Source organism: Kogia breviceps, chromosome 15, assembly GCF_026419965.1.
Source record: "Kogia breviceps isolate mKogBre1 chromosome 15, mKogBre1 haplotype 1, whole genome shotgun sequence".
Taxonomy (NCBI): domain Eukaryota; kingdom Metazoa; phylum Chordata; class Mammalia; order Artiodactyla; family Physeteridae; genus Kogia; species Kogia breviceps.
The window spans coordinates 57121264-57140581 of NC_081324.1; the positions used below are offsets into that span (position 1 = coordinate 57121264).

General features: G+C 40.4%; 1 long non-coding RNA gene across 1 annotated transcript; it reads right to left on the minus strand.

Annotated features, from left to right (window-relative positions):
- Positions 1 to 536: 536 nt before the first annotated feature.
- On the minus strand, positions 537 to 4231 carry LOC136792746 (uncharacterized). Its single transcript, XR_010837070.1, has 3 exons — positions 4024 to 4231; positions 3169 to 3263; positions 537 to 1204 (listed from the first exon to the last, which is right to left on the minus strand). It is a non-coding gene; the product is annotated as an uncharacterized lncRNA (long non-coding RNA).
- Positions 4232 to 19318: the final 15087 nt, after the last annotated feature.

The following is a 19318-nucleotide window of genomic DNA, read 5'->3' on the forward strand; positions in this document are numbered from 1 at the left end:
TTGCTGTACAGCAGAAATTGACAACATTGTAAATCAGCCATACTTCAATAAAATAAATTTTTAAAAAATAAAATTATTTTCTTGCCATAAAAACTCAGACACAAAGGTCCTTCATATACCTATTTCGCCATGTGAGGATGAGCCAAAATACTACCTGACCACTAAACAACACCCCACAACCTCTGCTCTTCACCCAATTAATGCTTATTTTGTGCACATGTCAATACACTTTAATTCTGCAACTATAAATAACTAAATGAACTACAATAAAGTTTTTAAAGACAGGTTATAGCAATTATTTTATCATTGCCAGTTAGCATTGTAAGAGTTTATAAGAGACTGGGACCCCCAACACGACTTCTTATAAACAATACTTTTGTGGTACATATGTACTAACAAAATTAATTGATTCTTGGTCCTATTGGCTGTCAATTTCAGAGCAGTGTTTTTCCCACAGTAAACAAAACCCTGCAGGATATAGCACCCCCCAAAATATCAGTAAACCTCACAAGAGCACATATTTGATAGGGTACAAAAACTTGGTAATGAAAGATCAGCATCAACACTGAACAAGTCAAATAGAGCATAACTCAGGAGTCAAGATATCTCATACTTAATTTCCTATAGCTTTTTTTTTTTTAAAGGGTATCTTAGATCTCCACCAAAAGGAAAAAACGAGAAAAGAAAGTATACAAGTCTTGCTTACAGTTACACAGAGAGACGGCAAGAGGGAGAGAAGGTCACTTACTGGTCAGTGACCTCCAGCCACGTCATTCCATCTCTGAAATAAGGTCATAACATGTTGAGTAGTTCATTGTTTTCTTTAGGCTTCTGCTGAATGGTCTCTGGGGAATGTTCCTCATCTGGCCCTTTATCAGGCTTACCTAGAAGGCCAACAGGCCGCTGGGGCCTTTCCTCTGGACGCGAGCGATTTCCTTCTCTGCCAGATTGAGGACCTCTTCTGTGTGGGCCTTTAATGTTTGGTATCTTTGGCCTTGCATTTCACTCCTTAATTTGTAATCCTCAGCACACTTCTTCAGCCATTCTTCATTCATGAGATACCCTTCAGTCACTTCCTGCTTCTCAAATTCCTTGAAAAGTTCAGAGAAATATGCTTCATGGAATTTGTCCAACCTCCAGGTCCTTCTGGCTCAACTGCAGTACATCCATGAATGGGACCAGTAGGCCGGAAAAGGTCCATAGCCTGAGGACACAAAGGGGAGAGTCCATCACAGGGATACCCAGAGCTCCTAAGACAGCAAATGCCACCAGCCTCACTTTAGGTGGTCTTCCTCAGGAAAGCTTGGCATCATGAATGTTGTCTGTTTCAGTGGCCACAGAAACCAGTTTATTAGGGCTGTCTTTCAGAAGTGGGTCAAAGGAGGTATAAAGGACTTTTCTCAAAGCAAACTCTTTAGATGAGGACATTCCAAACTACTCCAAATTCTCCACATCAGCCCCCATGCCTAGAACTATAGCTGGGGCTCTGGAGTGCTCTTCTTGGAGGTCCATGGTAGGCTCTGGCCCGTGCTGAGAAAGGAGAGCAGGGCTCACTGCCCAGACTGCTTATGTGAACCCATGCCCCCAAAGAATCCACTACCTGTGCTCTGAATCTCCTCTGAGTGTGTGTTTCTTATCCTCAGGTGATTCCAATTTGCATCCCAAATTGAGAAGCACTGAGAAAGGACAGATTTTGTCCCCCAGCAGAAAGCCAGGTGAACTTAAGAAGGGGTTCATGCAAAAAAAAAATTGCACAATTGTCTAGTTTCTCTCGAGTTTGGCTTGTATGGCTTTACCTGATTTGGGCATTTTGTGATTTTCCAGAAAATCAGGCAACTCTCATATATTCAATTAAGGAATGCACTTGAGAGCCAGATGAGCATAATTTTTCATAATGCTTTTGCATTTATTTCTATTATGCAAGTTGTTACGATTTGACTGTCTACCCTAAACCAAGGCTCATCTAATAACTTTATTTCAGACATCTTAATTTCTTGCTAACTAATTGAAGGTAATGTATTAGCAGAGCAGTGACTACCTCTGTAATTCAAACTGCAGATAACTATTAATTCAAGTTCAATGAAATCCTTCATCTTCCCTAAATCTTTTGCAAGTGGCCTGCTGTCAACAGTTCTCTACAGTGATTCTCAAGCTTTAGGGAGCATAAGCCTTGCCTGAGGGATTTGTTAAAAAACACAGATTGCCCGGCCCTAACTCTAGAGTTTCAGATTGAGTGGATCTGGGTTGGGACCTGAGAATTTGCATTTCTAACTAAAGTTCCTAGGTGATGCTGATGCTGTTGATATAAGGGTAAAATAAATTAGAAATGTGAAAAATATTTCCGTTCTCCCTGGTGCAAAGAAAACGAGAGCATTTACTTTAGAAAACTTGTCCCTGGGGGCTCTTTCTCTGCCTTTTGAAATGTATGGAAATCTTTTTAAAGGCTAAATAAGCCTCTTTCCCATTTTACAATCCAGGAATTTCTCTTTGATAGGGGACCCAGAGCCATCGCATAGAACTAGAACCATCAAGAAGATAGCACCCCTTCCTCCCAGTTTCCTGGGAGCATAGGAGCCTAACTTCAGCAGGTACCTGTCTCCAAATACAAACCTACCTTCTGTCATAAAGATACGAGAAATTTATTGTTCCCTTATTTGAAGGCAGTTAGTCCTCTTATTTGAGTATCAGTTACCCTTTATCTTGAAAACGTGGAGGTAATTGGTTTCATCTGCCTGGTTACGTAAATGGGTGCCATTTCTTATTGTCTTTGCTATCTATCCCCTTAGTGGCTTTTCTGTGATTCACATTACGTTCTGGTTTAATGCTTATTCAAAATAAAACCCTTTTATTTCTCTTCTATCTTTGTGAAGAGGTTTTCTAGGTTGACAAGACATTTTGTTTTTAATTATATTTTCCTGACATTGGTCAGGGCTACACTTTGAGAACCACTGCACAACATGAACCGACCTGTATAATTTTACATTTCTCTCTAGAACTTTACCTTATTGGTTTCAGCCTGTGGTATTTTAGATCTTTGACTTTTTCAGTTTTGATTCTGTCATCCTCCTTACTTGATATAATCTACAAAATTGAGAAATTTATGTTTTCCAAACCATTAGTAAGTTCAGAAAAGAGGCAGCAAGGGTCCCTGTAACATGCAGTGCTTACCTTATTAATCACCAGACAACTCTCTATCACGTTATGTGCTGGTACTGCAGACACAGCTATGAACAAGACAGTCCTGATTCTCCAGGAGCTTACAACTGGGAAGATAAAGAAACAGGCCATTATAATGCAGGACTGCAGCAAGGAGGGGACAAGAAGAGCGCACCTGTGGTAGCAGGAAGTGACGCCCCTAAGCCAGCCTTGGGGGGTGTTAAGGACTGAATGTTTGTGTTCTTCCAAAATGCATAAGTTAAATCCTAACCCCCATATATATGTGTTAGCATACGGTATTTGTTTTTCTCCTTCTGACTTACTTCACTCTGTATGACAGACTCCAGGTCTATCCACCTCATTACAAATAACTCAGTTTCATTTCTTTTTATGGCTGAGTAATATTCCATTGTATATATGTGCCACATCTTCTTTATCCATTCATCTGTTGATGGACACTTAGGTTGCTTCCATGTCCTGGCTATTGTAAATAGAGCTGCAATGAACATGAGAGTGGCATGGACATATATACACTACCAAATGTAAAATAGATAGCTAGTGGGAAGCAGCCGCATAGCACAGGAAGATCAGCTCGGTGCTTTGTGACCACCTAGAGGGGTGGGATAGGGAGGGTGGGAGGGAGGGAGATGCAAGAGGGAAGAGATTTGGGAACATATGTATATGTATAACTGATTCACTTTGTTGTAAAGCAGAAACTAACACACCATTGTAAAACAGTTATACTCCAATAAAGATGTTAAAAAAAAAATCCTAACCCCCAATGTGCTGGTATTGGGAGCTGGAGCTTGCGGGGAGGTAATGAGATCCTGAGGGTGGGGCCTGCATAACCGGCATTAGAGCCCTTACAAGAAAAGACCGGAGAGCTTGCTTCCTCTCTCTCTGCTCTCTGCCAGGTGAAGATACAGGAAGATGGCCATCTGTAAACCAGGATTCAGGCCCTCACCAGGCCCGGGATCTGCCAGCACCTTGATCTTGAACTTCTAATAGACTTGGAGACCACGTTGGCCTGCATACATCTCCTCTGGATTTTAGGCAGCTGGGGCCTGAATTGCATTAATCTAATGAGAAAGGAAAGGGTTTTGGTTTAAGGTGGAGGCAACGGAAGTGGAGAGAGGAGGACAGATTTGAGGTATGTTTTGGAGACAGAAATGGCAGGCCCTACAGATAAATGGATGTGGGAAGTGTTTCTTCCTCTCTCCCCAGTCAGGAATATTGCAGAATCCATTTCCATTTTTCTACATCTCCTGTTTTGTTCCTCTCCAAGAGAGGAGGAGGGACTAAACTGATTGGTCAGAGCTCACTAGTCTTTGGACATCCTTTTCCTTGTGGATGGATCTGCAGACACACCCCCTGTGTGCAGGCAGAGCTGGTCCTCTGGTTCCTATTGTCACTCTGCAGTTTGGCTCTATGACAACAGACTCCTGACTACATCCCTTCTTACTCCCTTCCAGCCCATTGTCCACACGGGTCATGGTTACTTTTTTTAATTTCCCCAAGTAGTTCATCTGATTTACCTTAAGAGACTTGGAAGTCTATTTTCAGCCTGCAACAACATGGATGTTAGGAAGAAGCATTTCCAGTCAACTTTCTTCTTCACCTTGATGCAGAAATTATGCCATTTTTATGACATACTATTATCCACACTTCACATTTTCCTCACTGGCCTCTGTTTTTGACATTACCCCCTTGTCAGGTGACTGTAAATATCTGCATCAAAAAATAAAGCCACGCAGAATCTCCAGAATCTCTCATTGAAGAATGAGAAAAGAATAGGTTGATAGAGATATTTTCCATTTCTGAAAGGCTTATTAAAAATAAACCCCCCCAAATCCATTACAAGTTATGAAAAATGCATTGACTGACCTCTGAATTTCAAGCAAGCTCTAAAAGAGCAGGATAATTAAAGAAGACAAGCAAAACGTCCAAGAAAATATATGAAGCTTGAATAATCAGCATGTTTAAAATAAATAATCTTTATGAGTTATTGATGATCTTATAATTCATGAATGCTAAGAAAAACATAACAAGGAGTGATTTGTAAAAGGTCATCAAAACCAAGTAAGAACACAACCAGCTCATTGCTTATCTTGCAACTGATTAAAGTTCTAAAAGGGAAGGCAAAAAAGCAAAACAGGGGGGTGGGATGGGTAACAGAAAGGGGTCTGGACTTGGTTGCATAATGTCTCCCCCAAATTTTTGTCCACCCAAGAACTCAGGATGTGACCTTATACAGAAATAGGATCTTTGCAGATTTAATTAGTTAAGTTAAATTGAGGTCATGTTGGATTAGGATAGGTCCTAAATACAGTAAGACTGGTGTCCTTATAAGGGGAGAGGATGCAGAGAGAGCCATAGACACACACAGGGAAGAAAGGCGTGTGGCAACAGAGGCAGAGATTGAGCAATGCAGGGGCAGGTCAAGGATACCAAGGATTGCTGGCCACCACCAGAAGCTGGGAGAGACACATGGGAACCTCAGAGGGAGCATGGCCCTACTGAAACCTTGACTGAGGCCCCCAGAACTTCAGGAGAATAGATTTCTGTTCTTTTAAGCCACCCAGTTTGTGGTATGTTGTTATGGCAGCCCTAGTACACTAATACAGAAGAAAAGAAAGAAAGGAAGGGAGGGAGGGAGAGAGAAAGAGACAAGAAAGAGGGAGGGGGGAGGGAGGAGGGGAAGGAAGAGGGGAGGGGAGGGGGTAAGGAATGAAGGAGGGAAAAAATTAGTACAGATTTCAGAAAGTAAATAATGCCTTAAAGAAAAGAACATGGAGGGACTTCCCTGGTGGTCCAGTGCTTAGGACTCCATGTTTCTCTGGTCGGGGAACTAATTTCCCACAAGCCACGTGGTGCAGCCAAAGAAAACAAAACAAACAAAAAACATGGAAAGATCATAATTTGTGGGTCTCTCCCCTCCCCTTGCAAAGTCATTAAACTAATCTGACCATCGTGAAGGACTAATGGTCAGATTCTGACGTATTTTCTACTTCTACGGAGGCCTCAAGAGACAGAACTCGGTCTCAGCTTCTATCTCCCCAAACTCCCCAAATCCCCTGCAGGGCTACTCCTAGAACCTGGTCGGCCTGGCTCTGACCCACTCAAGACTGAAGGAGATCTTACATCAAGAGCCCCCCGAACAGCCCGGGGACCAGGCCTCTGACTGCCCATCTCTGTGAGTTGGTCCTCAAGACCAGACCCTATTGTTCAGTTTATCTGACTACCCAGCCCGCTTCCCAAATCTCTCTCTCAGCCTAGGTCCTGTCCTGCTGTGAAACGACCAGGTTTGGGTAGACAGATACATGGGTACTTGCCAGATTCCTCCCTGGGAGGGGTTAATATTGTAGACTTGGTCAGAACTTCATTTATATGCATAATTTCCTTGAATGGAACAAATGTATGGTAGCATAGAAAACCTATGACGTGAACATCTGGACATGTAAAAATCTATGAGAGCCATAGTCTTCATTTTTAATAAACTACCAATGCCATTTCAAAATTGTGAATTAGCTTCAGGTTCTCAGATGTATAGCTTTCATACTTGAAGGGATTAAACACAGACACACACACACACACACACACACTTCCTTTTAACAGACTTATGTGGGCCTAGAAGAGAGTGTAATTGCAAACAATATGGTTTGTTTATGTAATAATAACAAATATTAACTGAGAACTGAACAGCTGTCACCATTATAATGGCCTTAGCCCATAGAGAGGCAAGTTTAGAATGAAGTATTCTTGAAGGAACAAATCAGTTTTTAATGCTGAAACTCACTGTGCAAAAACTAAGGGGCAACAGGATCAGCCCATGCTCTGGATGTTCCAAAATAGCCACCTCTACCTTCTTCATGGCACTTAACTTCTTGCCTTGTTAAATAGTGGCTGAATGAGTGATTGCAATATGTCTCTTTCCTCCCACTCCAGACTTACTTCTTGAGACCAGGGGACCAAGTTTTATTCAACTTTGTCTCCACTTTCCTACCAATATTCAGAGCTTGAACTTCCCTTGTGTGTTTAATGACTGACTGACAGTTCATTTGAGAAAGAGAGTAGGGGGTGGAGGGTTAGAGTGGATCAGTAAATATAAGTGTGTGTGTGTATCTCTTTATATCAGTTCTTGCTAATTCCTTCCTAGCCAATATGGTAGTGATTCTCATATTCAGGTATTATACATGTACCTTTTTAAAATTTTAAAAAAAATAGATTCTCACCTATTCCTGAGGCTGGCTTCAATTATTAGAATGTCACTTAAACATATACAAATTAAACCAACCATAAATCCTTATATGAGTTAAATCTCTGTAGCTTTTACACACTATTAAAATTACAAATTAAGTACAAACCAAATTTCAAAACCAATAAAATTCAAATGAATGAGTTAAAACTAAAGTATGATGTGCCTTGCTGAAAATAAATGACTCCTTCATAATCTGAATATGGTACTAATGATAATGACACTCTATATGCCCTGTAGACTCATGGCTAGTGGGCTACTTTCTAGAACATTTACATATTTCTGCCTCTATCAGTTGAATTGTATGCCTGCTGAGAGTTGTATTCCTCTATCCCCAGACATATTTATGCCAGTCGTACTTTTTCATCTAAATATGTAATTCAGTTAAATATTTCACAAACTGATAAATCATTGTGAGAAGAGGTTTGCTTCTATAAAAAGAAATCTGTTAGATGCCTTCAAAAAATTGAATAGCTAAATTATGTTATGTATAGGTGAGACAAATATAAAATATTGGCTGAAAAAATTCCAAAAATCTAAGCAATAATCATGGTTTCAGAGTGGGTTTAAGGTCTCTCTCTATTTTAAAGAAACAGTGTTACAGTTATGAACTATTTACGATATGACAATCTAATCACTAAACCTCTTGACCCTGTATCAAATGCAGGTTAAAAAATGTACACTTAGGGCTTCCCTGGTGGCGCAGTGGTTGAGAATCCGCCTGCCGATGCAGGGGACACGGGTTCGTGCCCCGGTCCGGGAAGATCCCACATGCCGCGGAGCGCCTGGGCCCGTGAGCCATGGCCGCTGAGCCTGCGCGTCCGGAGCCTGTGCTCCGCAACGGGAGAGGCCACAACAGTGAGGCCCGCATACCACAAAAGAAAAAGAAAAAAAAAAAAAAGAAAAGGATCAAATTCTTACTGGTTTCTTCAGTTTTATCTTGAAAAACTGAAGTTATTTCTATACCTCCTATACCTGCTAGTGTAAGTGTTAAAAGAAATTGTATGAAACTGGTAGAAGTATAGATAATATCACCCTTCCGAGATGCAATTTGGCAATTGGTAACAAAGTTTATAATTTTCTATGTATCTTGAGCCAACAAGTCTACCTCTTAAGACCCATCTGAGGGACATATCCTGTGCTCAGAGATGTGAACAAATATTTGGTCAGAATGGTATGCTTTAGGCACACAAAAAAGTTAAACATAATGTAAAAAAGTGTAAAAATAAAAGCTTGAATAAATAAACTACGGTAACATCCAAATACTGGAATCCTACACAAAAATAAAAATTATACTGTGCAAGAAAAGTATTGTTACTGAAAAATGTTTTTATATGCTGCTTAATGAAAGAAGCATGGTTAAAAACAGGATGTATAACATGATTCTATGTTTATTTAAATATATTTATAAACATAGAAAAATGTCTGGAAGGGCATACACAAAAATGTCAAGAGAAATTTACACAGTTCTAGGATTATCTAGGGAATATACTGTAATGGACAAAACAGACCAAATTCTGATTATAATGGAGTTTGTATTCCAGTGGGGGAAAGACAGAAAATAAACAAAATAGTAAATTTACAATAGTAAGATATAGCATGTCACAAGATAAGGAGTACAATGGATAGTGAATGCCTAGGTGGAGGTAGGGGGGTTGCTATCTGTATAAAGTGGTTAAGACTTCACTGATAAGGTACCATTTGAGTAGTGACCTAAAGGACCTCAGGAACTTGACGGAAGGGACATTAGAGTTTCTATTTTAAAAGATCCTTCTGGGGACTTCCCTGGTGGTGCAGTGGTTAAGATTCCACCTGCCAGTGCAGGGGACATGGGTTCGATCCCTGGTCCGGGAAGATCCCACATGCCGCAGAGCAGCTAAGCCTGTGCGCCACAACTACTGAGCCTGTGCTCTAGACCCCGCGAGCCACAACTACTGAGCCCGCGAGCCACAACTACTGAGCCCACGCACCACAACCGCTGAAGCCCACGCGCCTAGAGCCGGTGCTCCAGAACAAGAGAAGCCACCACCCTGAGAAGACTGCGCACCACAACGAGGAGTAGCCCCCACTCGCCACAACTACAGGAAGCCCCTGCGCAGCCATGAAGACCCAACACAGTGGGAAAAAATAAATAAATAAATAAATAAATTTTAAAAATATAAAAGATCCTTCTGGCTGTTACGTTTAGCCTGGACTGTAGTGGAATGGGGCAAGGGAAGAAACAGGAGGCCTGTGCAATATTTTGACAAGAGATAACGGTAGCTTAGAACTAGGGTAGTCAGATGCTGGCTCCATTTTGAAGGCTGGACCAGTAGGAGATGCTGGTGGCTAGCACGTGGAATGGCTGTGGGATGCAAAAGAAAAGGTCTTATAGCCTCGACAGCTGCGAGGATGGCGTTGCCATTTAGTGAGACAGGAAAGAACGTGTGGGGAGCAGATCTGAGGGTCAAGTCAGGAGCCTGGTTTTGGATTTGTTATGTCCGAGATGCCTACCAGAAATCAATATGGAGACCACATATAATGAAGTTAGTATGTGGAAAGGCTTCTCTCCAAGAGCCTTCCCTCACCCCAAGTTTGAATTAAGTGCTCTTTCCCTGTGGGGCGCCACCCACCCCCACCTCACTCCCACACTCCCCTTGCATGAGATTGTAATTGTTTATGGATCTTTCTCCACCCACTAGACTGTGAGGATTCTCACTGCATCCCGGGCACCTCCTACAAGACCTGGCTTGTAGTAAAGCACAATAAGTATCAAATGGGGGGTTCAAAAGCAGAGAGAGAACCAAAGCCTGTGAACATCATCATAGGTAAGTTTTGCCAATAGGATAAATATCTTCTATATTTCATTTAGAAAGATCCTACTAAAGTATTTTTACTTGGGAATGAAAAATGTCATTAACATTTTAATAGCTTATTGGAATCTCATAGTTATGTGCTGATTTCTCCCCAAACTTCACAAACCAAAGATCTACAACCAAAGTACAAAATCTGAATGTCCTCATGTTACTCTGGTTTAAAGGAAAGACATTAGAACTTTCGATTTACTGACTGACTCCACAGGCTGCCACCGACAGACAGACCTCGGCACATTTCTGCCAAATCCTAATTAAGATCTACTTATAACCCCCTTAAGAAGTTTCATATTAAAATAGTTATTGAGACTTCTGGCTATACATGACAGATGAACAAAGGTATTTTCTTAATTTACCATCCCAAAATGCTGCTAAGTGACAATAAAGAGATTTTTTTAAAATATGCTCCTGAGTGGGTAAAATAAGAAGCCTTTGGATTTTGGGACACCAGCTGAAGGTGGGGATTCAGAGAACAAGGAGACTAAAGGGAGTTCATACATACTGATATTCTTCAGCCTTCTTCTCCTTCAGATTGCCAGAATTTCCTCCCAAACAGGAGATTTGAAAATATTCTTTGTATGTCTGACCATCTCAAATGGAAGGATCTGAAGATGCTGACATCAGGTGATAATTAACAAGCATCCCAGTCAGGTCACCACACAGTGAAGCCTCTCCCATGGGCTCAGGGATTCCCATCAGCTTTTTTTTTTTTTTTTTTTTTTGGTGGTACGCAGGCCTCTCACTGCTGCGGCCTCTCCCATTTTGGAGCACAGGCTCCGGATGCGCAGGCCCAGTGGCCATGGCTCACGGGCCCAGCCGCTCCACGGCACGCGGGATCCTCCTGGACCAAGGCACGAACCCGCATCCCCTGCATCGGCAGGCGGACTCTCAACCACTGCGCCACCAGGGAAGCCCCCCATCAGCTTTTATAACACACTTTTAGAAATGAGATGACAAAGAAGTATCACCAGTCATCTGAGGAATATCTCTAACATAAAGAGAGAAACCAAGGCAAGCAAACAAATAGAAAAAAGCAACCTGGAGGAAACAGATGATTGATGCAGGGAGAACATTAAAAAACAAATTACCATTAGTATCTTCAGAAGAATTAAGATTTTGCAACCATAAAACAAGAACAGAATGTTATGGAAAGAGAGCCGGTGGGAGGCAATTGAAAAACAAAACAAAGCTTATGGAAATTAAAATCGTGGTAGACAATGGCCAAAGCTGAAACAATTTGAGTAACAAACTAATGATAGCATTGGCTTATATCTCATAGAATAAAATAAATATTCATGAGTTGTGATAAAAAATAATTGAATAAATAATTGGAGGAGACGGGACATCACTTCCTTATAAAAGAATTCAAAGGAACACATCTAGGAAGAATGAGGAAAACAGAAAAACCACTATTAGAACAGCATAGTAATACTATTGTAGGCAATTTCCACCAAAGGTGAATGCTAAAATGAGTGACCAAACATTTGAGACGAAATAGGATGTTTACATATTCTCAAAGTACCACTTCCAAGATATTAATTTAAAAGGGCAAAATAGTAACTCTATAGTTGAGAAACCTCGCAAAGACTAGATTACTCAAGTAAGGTAAACACCACCAGAAATAAGACACAGCAACAACAGGAACGCCCTGATATGAGTCACAGAGAAAGACATATCACTTCTGTGGTATTCTTGCCAAAAATGCAACAACCTCAATGTAATCATAAGAAAGTATCAGACAGACTCAAACTGAGACACATTCTACAAAAATAACACAGTAGTACTATCCAAAAGTATCAAGGTCATGAAAGACAAGGAAAGAATGAGAAACCATCACAGACTGGAGAAAATTAAGGAGATATAACAAATAATTGCAATGTGATATCCTGGACTGGATCCATTAAAAGAAATAGGACATTAATTAGTGAGAAGAAAAAAACCCAAAACTGGTGAAGTCCAAACTTAAGTTTGTAATTAATAGAATTGTTCCAATGTTAATTTCTTAGTTTTGATTATTACATTATGGTCGAGTAAGATATTTACATTAGGGGAAGTTTGCTGGGGTATATGGAGACTCTCTGTACTCATTTGGCAACATTTCTGTAAATCTAAAACTATTTCAAACAAAAAGCTTTCTTTTAAACTTAGTATAAATGCTGGAAATATAACGTTAAAGAAATCTCTCAGAAATCCGATGAAGAGGACAAAGAGACGGAAAATAAGAAATAAACAAGAAATTTAGAAGACTTGTCTAGGAAAACTGGACAAAGAGAAAAAACAAAGATAAAGAATCATACATGAAATAAGAAAACTTTCCAGGCCTGAAAGACATCGTTCCCAGATTGAAAGGACCCACCAGTTTGCAGTACAAAGACCCACACCAGGATACATCATCCTGTTTCATTCAGAACATGGGGCTAAAGAGAAGATTCTTCAAGCTTTAAAGAGAGAAACATATATGGGCCCCACATAAAGGATCAGAAATCAGAAATGCTTTAGACTTCTCCAGATACTTCAAAATAGTAAGATAGATTATACGTTTTTTACTATCTACTTATTCATATTTTTACCCTGAAAGCAGATGTGAGGTTTCTAGAGGAGAAATCAAAGTTGTTGTTACGTAGCACCAGTTCCCTATAACTAGTACCCTACAGGTGAGATGATGGGAGCCAGGTGTCACTCTGCACACAGGTCTGCCTGAAGTGATGAATTAGACCCCCAAACTGCTCCTTCCCTCCTGAGAGAAGCAGAGAAATTTTGCTCCCTAGTTATTAACAATCTTTCAGAATGTAAATGACTTTCACCAAGGAGGTGAAAGATCTCTACTCTGAAAACTATAAGACATTGATGAAAGAAATCAAAGAAGACACAAGTAAATGGAAAGCTATCCCATGTTCACGGATTGGAAGAATTAATATTGTTAAAATGTCAATACTAGCTAAAGCCATCTATAGATTCAATGCAATACCTATTAAGATTCCAATGGCATTTTTTTTTTACAGAAATAGAAAAAAATACTCCTAAAATTTATATGGAACCACAAAAGACCCGAATAGCCCAAGAAATCCTGAGAAAGAACAAAGCAGGAGGCAACACACTTCCTGATTTCAAGCTATACTATACTATACTATAAATCTATAGTAATCAAAACAACATGGTGTTGGCATAAAAACAAATAGACCAATGGAATAGACTCAAGAGCCCAGAAATAAACCCAAGCATGTACACTTAACTAATATTTGACAAGGAAGTCAAAAATACTCAATGGAGGAAAGACAGTGCCTTCAGTATATGGGCTGGGAAAACTGGATATTCACATATAAAAGAATGAAACTGGACCCTAATCTGACACCACCCACAAAAATTTACCCCAAATGGATTAAAGACTTGAATGTAAGACTTGAAACGTGAAACTCGCAGAAGAAAACATAGGAAAAAAGCTCCTTAACATGGGTCTTGGTAATGATTTTTGGAAAACACACCTAAAACACAAGCAACACAATTAAAATAAACAAGTGGGACTATATCAAACTAAAAAGCTTCTGCACAACAATAGAAACCATCAACAACGTGAAAAAACCCTACAGAATGGGAGAAATTAGTTGCAAGCCATATATATGATGGGGGTTAATATCCAAAATACATAAAGAATTCATACAATCAAAAAACCCCAAACAGACTTTGGGATTAGCAGATGTAAACTATTATATACAGGGTGGATAAACAACAAGGACCTACTATATAGCACAGAGAACTATATTCAATATCCTGCGATACACCATAATGAAAAAGAATATTTTAAAAAAGAATGTCTATATGTATATAACTGAGTCACTTTGCTATACAGCAGAGATGGGCACAGCATTGTAAATCAACCATACTTCAATTAAAAAAAAAATAAAATTAGAAACCTAAAGAAAAAACACCGCAAATAATCCAATTAAAAAATGGTCAAAGGACCAGAATAGGCATTCTTCCAAAGATATATAAATGGCCAACAGGCACATGAAAAGATGCTCAATTCACTACTTATTAGGGAAATGCAAATTAAAACCATAATGAGATATCACCTCATGCCTGTTAAAATGCCTGACTTCACTTACATGTGGAATCTAAAAAATAAGTGAAGAAACACAGCAAAACAGAGATGGAGTCATAGATACAGAGAACAAACAGGTGGTTTGCCAAGGGGAGGTGGGGGAAGAGAGAAATAGTTGAGGGCAATTAAGAGGTACAAACTTCCAGTTACAAAATAAATGAGTCACAGGTATGAAATGCACAGTGTGGGGAGTACCGTCGATGATTATTTAATATCTTTGTACGGTGACAGATGGTAACTAGACGTATCATGATGATCATTTTGAAATGTATAGAAATACCACATCACTATGTTGTGCACCAGGAGCTAACACAGCATTGCATGTCAGTTATACTTCAGAAACAAACTCATAGAAAAAGAGATTAGATTTGTCGTTATCAGAGGTACAGGGTGGGGGGAGGGGAATTGGATGAAGGTGGTCAAAATGCACAAACTTCCAGTTATAAATAAGTACTAGGGATGTAATGTACAACACGATAAATATAATGAACACCGCAGCATGTTATATATGAAAGTTCTTAGGAGAGTAAATCCTGGGAGTTCTCATCACAAGGAAAAAAATCTTTTTTCTCTATATCTTTAATTTTGCAACTATATGAGATGGATGTTCACTAAACTTATACGGAAAAAAATTTAGAAAATTCTTATGATCTCATAATTCACAGAAGTGAGTTTGGGAAAATAATGATTAATCATATAGCACCTAAATTTAATTCATTGCTACCATTTTTCAGTCCTCATTTCTCAATGTCACATTTTGTTACAGACTATTAAATATAACCTTTTTGGTTTAAATTAAGTAGGTCACCATTTTTTCTTCTTTTTTAAAATATTTATTTATTTTTTTAGGCTGCACTGGGTCTTAGTTGCAGCATGCATGCGGGATCTAGTTCCCTGACCAGGGATCGAACCAGGGCCCCCTGTATTGGGATCAGGGACTCTTACCCACTGGACCACCAGGGAAGTCCCTATTAAATACAATCTTGTCTCTACTTATCAGATCAACTGATACCATAGCCTTCCAATCTGGTTAATACTTCCTGTTTCATACTGGCTGAAAGCTTGCTGGAAGATTGCAGAAGAGTAGCTAAAATATTCCAAGAATTAGAAAAAACAGTACTAATACACACACACTTCATTTAATTAAATGTAAACAGCATAAGAATGAATGCAATTAAGTTCTCTGTTACCCTTCTAACCTTCTCTATCGGGTCATCCTGAGGTCATCCTGAGGTAACAGTTTAAATCAATTATATCTGATCTTAAAAAAACATTTTAAAGCTAAATTTCCTACCTGTTACTTATGCAAAACAATGAGTTTATCTTTTGAAATAATGAGCAAGAGTGGGGTAAACTGGGGAGGCAATCACTGTTTGCATTTTGCCTGAAGGAACTCAAGAGATTATATAACCAGCCCAAGGTGGTGACAGCTTGAAAGCAGTAGAGGTAGAACCTGAATTCAAGTTTTCTAGCACTTTTCAGAGAGAAGGGGGTGGGTGGGAGAACTCCTGACATAGATAACCATTTTTATAAACACAATGAGTTAATTGTGGCACCAAAGTAGATGGCCTCTGGTCTGGTGGGATTTCCCTGGCTCACTGCATAACTGAACGTGTAAAGAAAGCAGATGGGTAGCTTTGTTATTTTGCAGTCATCCATGACATTCTATTTGCAGTTTTCCACATTATTGGGGGGCAGCCTCTAGACCGGAAAAGAGGCAAAACAATGTTGGTTAATAATTCGGGCCCTTGGATGGGAAACGTCTTACAGAAATTAAAATATTGGGACCAATTTATTATACAAACTCAGGGGCAGCTATTTGTGTCAATGCCCCCTCTATCCTCCAGCTGCTCTCCCTAACAGTGGACTGAAGGTGGTGAGAACATGTGCAGGGCCAGAGTTGCTCCTTTCCTGGTTTGAGGGCATATGACACAGTGACGAAGAGCACAGGCCCTGGAGGCAAAATTTGTTCTTCTTCTGTCCTGGCTCTGTTAACAACTTGATATTGGTGGCATTTTTAACTTCTTTGAATCTTGGTGTCATCATCCCTAACAATGTGTACCCTGAGAGATGTCACAAAGCATACAAAGAGATTGTATACATAGTGCCTGATACCTGGTAAACATTCAATATGTGCTAGTTTTCATTATTAAATTCCTGACCCTCTTGACTATCCAGTGACCGAAGTTCAACAGAACAAGTGAAAGCAAATAAAAAGAAACAGCCATGATCTATAAGAATCACTTATAAGAATTACCTATAACGCATCTGCCCTCCGATTGAAAACAAAAAATAACCACATTCCAAATAAGTTTAATAGCACAGGATGCTTTCCACAGAACTCCCTCGAAATGAGTCCACCTATGGTGATCTAAAACTAAGAGACGAAAATTTTTTTCAGGTTTCCCTTAGCTTACTTGCTACCCTACCCTGATCCATGGGCTCTAAACGAATACCTGCTGAATCTCAGTTGGATACCCTGTATTGCTCATGGAGGTCCCTCTTTCTGAGGTACTAATATCCTTGTTCAAAGCTGCAGGAAGCCAAGGTTACCATGCTTTTACTCTTCTAATTTTCATCAGTACCCTTTCCTGATGACAGGATCCATTATTTTTTTTTAAAATAAATTTATTTGTTTATTTATTTATTTTTGGCTCTGTTGGGTCTCCGTTGCTGCGCGCAGGCTTTCTCTAGTTGCGGCGAGCGGGGGCTACCCTTCGTTGGGGTGCGCAGGCTTCTCACTGTGGTGGCTTCTCTTGTGGCAGAGCGTGGGCTCTAGGTGCACAGGCTTCAGTAGTTGTAGCTCGCGGGCTCTCTAGAGCGCAGGCTCAGTAGTTGTTGCCCACGGGCTTAGTTGCTCTGCGGCATGTGGGATCTTCCTGGACCAGGGCTCGAACCCGTGTCTCCTGCATTGGCAGGCGGATTCTTAACCACTGCACCACTGGGGAAGTCCAGAATCCATTATTTTTAAGAAATCAATCATAGTCTCATTTTACACTCCTGTTTCCAAAGTCCAGTATCAATGAGAGAAGTTGAGAACCATTGAAAATGGTAATATTGTAATACATTTTCTCAGTACACATTCAAAGAGTCATCTGAGAATGCTTCTTTTGGTATGAGTAAATTTCATGACTATGTATTAAAAATGCTTAATTACCTTCTAAAGTATATTCCATGAACTGCATTGAAATACATGTCACAGCAGTTTTTAAAGCATTTTTCATATTTATGATCTTTTGTAAATCTTTGTAAAATTTTGTAAGACTTGGAAAAGTCATCGTTTAACTGCATTCTGGACTGTAAGCTCCATGAGGTTGAGAATGGTGTCAATCCCGTTCACTGTTGCATCCCCAGCATCCACTCCAACGCCTGGCACACACGACATGCGGTAAGCGTTTGCTGACTGATACACTTTAATCTTATGCCATAGAAAGTACTTTTATGTAAGATGGATGGAAATATCCTCCAAAAGAGAGCAAAGTGATTCAGTAAACTGGTATTCTGGAGCTAAAGGAAGATCAGAATTCTTGAGCAGTAGTGCCAGCCCCTTTGGGGAGAAGACAACAGATCATCTTGGAATTCATACAAACCAGAAAGGGAAAGGTCAGGTGTAGACTCAAATACACTCAATTTCTGAAAAGCAAATGTAAACATATCTCCCCAAATGCATGATTTCAGAGATGAAACTCAAAAGCCAGCTCTCAAAATTGCAATTCTGACTCTGCCATCACACATATTCCCAAAGAACAGCAGGGAGCCACCCAGAGCCCAGTGTTTACACTTGACTACACTCTCACGACCTACTTAAAGGATGGGGGATTACAGAACCAAAGACAACTCTAAGAGGAATACAGGAGTTTGTGAGGACAAAGCTGTGAACTGGTTGAAGATTACAGAAATGCTAAGATAAACACAGCTTCTGTTGATATCACAGAATGAGGTCTAGGTCTACAGCTTGGAGCCAAAGATGGACAAATGTCAACGTCAAGAGAAATTCAACCTTGCTTCTGCTTCTGTATTGAGAATGCCCTTTAAGAAGCAGGGAACATTTACAGTGCACCTCAAAAGTAGTTGGTGTGGGGCTTCACTGGTGGCGCAGTGATGTACAGTCCGCCTGCCGATGCAGGGGACATGAGTTTGTGCCCCGGTCCGGGAGGATCTCACATGCCGCGGAGCGGCTGGGCCCGTGAGCCATGGCCCCTGGGCCTGCGCGTCCGGAGCCTGTGCTCCGCGGCGGGAGGGGTCACAGCAGTGAGAGGCCCGCGTACCGCAAAAAAAAAAAAAAAAAAAAAAAAAAAGTAGTAGGTGAGTACTGGTTATAACTCATCTTCACAGCAGGCCATGAAGTAGAAATCCCCATCACTATTTTAGAAATAATGAAATGAAGGGTCGGGGCAGCTAAGAATTTGCCTAAATGTATACGTTAATTGAAAAGCAAAACCAGGATCCAATTCAAGTTTGACTTCAAAATTCTTTCCACTAACCCACCCTCTCTCCTTGCTATCTTGAAAAGATTTATGTGAAGAAAGGTAATTGGGAGCATCTCTGGAAGATATCATGGAATCACACAACTGCTGAAATCTGTCGCAATCCAGAGAAATCACATCCAGGGCCCTTGAAAGACGATCAGGACGGCGACCTTTAAGGAATCAGGGGCAAACGCCACCTTCAACCCCGGGCCTCACACGCAATGCTTGAGACATGCTGAATTAAGGACACACTTGTCTTCACGCATCTGAAGCTTTGTCAAGCAGGACTAAACCTATTTTGAACAGTTCCAAGGGGGAGAAAGTTCCCAGTTACAAGGGGGAAGGCAAAAAACGGAGACAGACTGCAAGGTCCAGGGAGCAGTCAGACGTCTCAGGATGGGAGTGGGCGTTCATCACGTAGGTAGGGAATCCCCATCGCTCACGTGTTTACAGCTTTCAGTGAAGTATTAGAAGAAAGCAGGATACA